Source organism: Glandiceps talaboti, chromosome 12 (genome assembly GCF_964340395.1).
Source record: "Glandiceps talaboti chromosome 12, keGlaTala1.1, whole genome shotgun sequence".
NCBI lineage: Eukaryota > Metazoa > Hemichordata > Enteropneusta > Spengelidae > Glandiceps > Glandiceps talaboti.
In genome coordinates, this window is record NC_135560.1 from 17,481,916 (window position 1) to 17,485,252 (window position 3,337).

Genomic DNA, 3,337 nt, shown 5'->3' on the forward strand with positions numbered 1-3,337 from the left:
TAATGAACTGAGGAAATAACATAATGCATACGTCTACATAATAACTTATATTACTGTATTACATCGATTTCGAGATATTTGTCGTGACCAGACTATTTATTCCGACTTCATTTGTAAAAGTTGACCTCGGATCGATGTAATTGAAGTTCATTTGTGTGTCCAAAAATGTTCCCTCAATGGTGATTGCAATCGCTCACACAGGGCAGAGTTACATTATGTTCGCAACTACACCTTACCATAAATAAGAATGGTATAATCGATATATCGTAAAAGATGTGCACATTTATTTATTGTTACCTAGAAGTTCAAACATATTGTAGCAAACGTGTCACATGAACCAGCTATATTAAAGTGGTCCGGAATAAGGCTTAGATTTCGATATCCAGAAATCATCATCGTTATACTAATTATGTCTCTACAAACTTAAACTCCTAGGTCAGATTCAATGAGAAGAATCTTATGGGTCCTGTTACGTTTGGAAGATGGAGACTTGTTAATACATTTGTAGTTGCATTTTTAGTCTTCATACAATCATGGCCCGCCCTTCTTGTGTAAATGCAATGACTGTGAGAACAGGAACCCAAACTGTCGATTCATCCAGCCAATCAAAATCGACAATCAGTTAATCATATGTTTGTTTCAGTCTCTATCTGCGTATGTTGTGTGTAGGCTCTCTCTTCCCACATTCTAAGCATGTTCATAGGCCGATGTACCTTCAAACTTTCCTTACCATGATGGAAATTTTACGGAAGCCTTTGGAGAGTCGTGCTCAAGTTCAATTGAGGTAGCAGGGGTTAGGTTGGTTTGTTATTGTACCTTGATAACGTTATTTTCTTAGACAATTAAGGCAAGAGCCAGATCGCAAGAGAAATTTGAAAATCTCCCGAGTTGATTTGAGATAAAAGTGAGTAAATGAACGATAACCTGTAATAGAGTCGTGCACCATATAAATATGATGAATGATTCCTCGTTATTCCGAGTAACGGAAAAATAACAAAATATTCGTCTTCGATACTTCTGAATACATAGTCGTATCATTTGACAGGTCACCGATATTGTACATGGGGGAAAGATAAATCAAATTGTTAAAAGTATCACAAAATATTTATAACTGTAGTTACCGTGTGTTTTGAGAAATAAATTAATAACAGTTGTCTCCTATCCAGACTGGCTACAAAGTACAAAAATAAAAACCAAATCGTCCTTTCATGAATGATCCATCTCAATGTGTTCACAAAATGATCCAATTGGTGTCTGACATAGTTAGATCATATCGCACACTGATTTCAAATACAGTACAAATTTAACACTCTAATATGTTATCCTCTAACGGACACTTAGCCCATCCATACATGATTCTACAAACATATGTACTGCCGTTGTCTGCCATGCCTGAGCCAATTTATTCTATTGAAACATTGCACAAAGATCGGACATACGCCATGGCGCCATTCTAATATATTAGCTCCTAACAGACACTGTCCATAAATGATTCTGCAAACATTTGCATTGCACTCGCCTGCCATAAGACGGCTAGTAAATGTACAGTATTCCGTTCAAAAAAAGACAAATGCCGTTTTTATGGTCTGAGGAGGAATGTAACTTAATCTCCTCAGGAAAATTTGTGAGAAAATGGAGTACAGTGGTGTTTATAGATAGACTATCGACGAGACACTTGGCATTTGATGACCAGTCTATTTGACGGTGGGCTGAACACATGAGATCTTTGTAAAGGGCAAAAGTTTAGAGGATCCTCATATGCATCGCAAAAAGAGTACGGCGTATAAAGTGTCTCGCCCTATAGTACGACTGGCGGTCAAACTTAGCTCACAAAACAAATTTAAAGTAATAGAGCACTGAACATAATATGGATCAATATTGACTTCCTTTCGGAGCGGATATGCTAATATGTGTATCAAATTTGACTTGCAAATTAACCATTTCATCCTTCATGTAATTGAAAGTCCAAGTCGCTCATATTACTCTATCCCCCAGCATCACTCATTTTCTCTTACGGTCGACTGCAAATAATGTCAGTAGTGACATTGGATAGACAGTGTACATATAGTTCAACACAACTTAAACAAGCAATTAACTTAACAAACAACCCAATTTAGGGCTCATTTTCTGCTGTGAAGGAACTGCGTCATATAACCTACATTCCTTATCACAGTAACGGAAAGCGAATCTACATCCTTCCGTGATATTTTCCTACCCGGTTGCTCGAACTATCAAATCCCTGTAGAAGTACTGAATTGGTAACATCGTAAACTCATTAAACTGGGAAACTTTTTATCATCATTCCATATGTCGGATGTCATCTGTCTGCCCATTCTTTGTAAGTTATCTTTGTAGATCGTAAATTGAACACGTTCGTTTCGTGTATGTGTTGCCCTCTACTACGATCTTTTAGAATCTATGAGTTAGTGGCCTACAGCGGTATTTGAAGATGTAGCAGATAGAAAATGAAGGTGGTTTGCTCTTTAAAAAACGCAGCATGGATAGAAACCAAGATTACATTATTCTGCATGAAAACTCAAAAGTTGTTCAGCTTCCCGCATTGTCATTAATATTCGGTTTGTCAATGAAGCATGCGTTTTCCTCTCTAAAAAATAGAATTACGACAATAAAGGTTCGTTACTGAGATAAAACTAAGCATCGAAATCAGGTACAAGATTTTTTTGAACTTTAAAACGGACAATTACAGCTATGGTATTTTCTCAAACTTTTCCCGTTCGATTAATTTTGCAATACCTTCATCAATATATATTAAACGTTGTATTTCATTTTTGTTCACGTGTATTCTAATTGTAGGATTCCTTGGGTTCATTGATTTTTCGGAACCTGAAGGAAATTTTTGTTTGATATAAATGATTTTACTTTTAAGTTAGTCCCATCTGCGATTGTGATACTTTCATAAAGGTTCCCTCGTGGTTATCATGGTGCTGTAGAAATCGAGATACAATACTTATGTTACCCTTTCGGGGAGATCCGTTAATGTGTTTGCTCATGTTATATTTGAAAAAAGTTAACAAATAAATAAATACCAACAGTAAGACAATTCGATAATTGGTTTATATGCGATATTGATCTAGTGAAATTATAAGGAAAATCAGCTCATCTATTATGGGCTCAGTTGCATTTCAAATTAGTTGGTTAGTAAGTTAGTTGAGGCTATGTTCATCCTTGATCTATGATATCTTTCTTTGACTTTTGTTTTCTGTCTTATGTGGGCGTGGCTGACTTTGTATTGTATTGGGCATTCTCCTTTCCATCGCTCTCTGTGTAGTTATCAATTTTAGTTCCTTCTCCTTGGTTGTTGACCATGTCTCTGCCC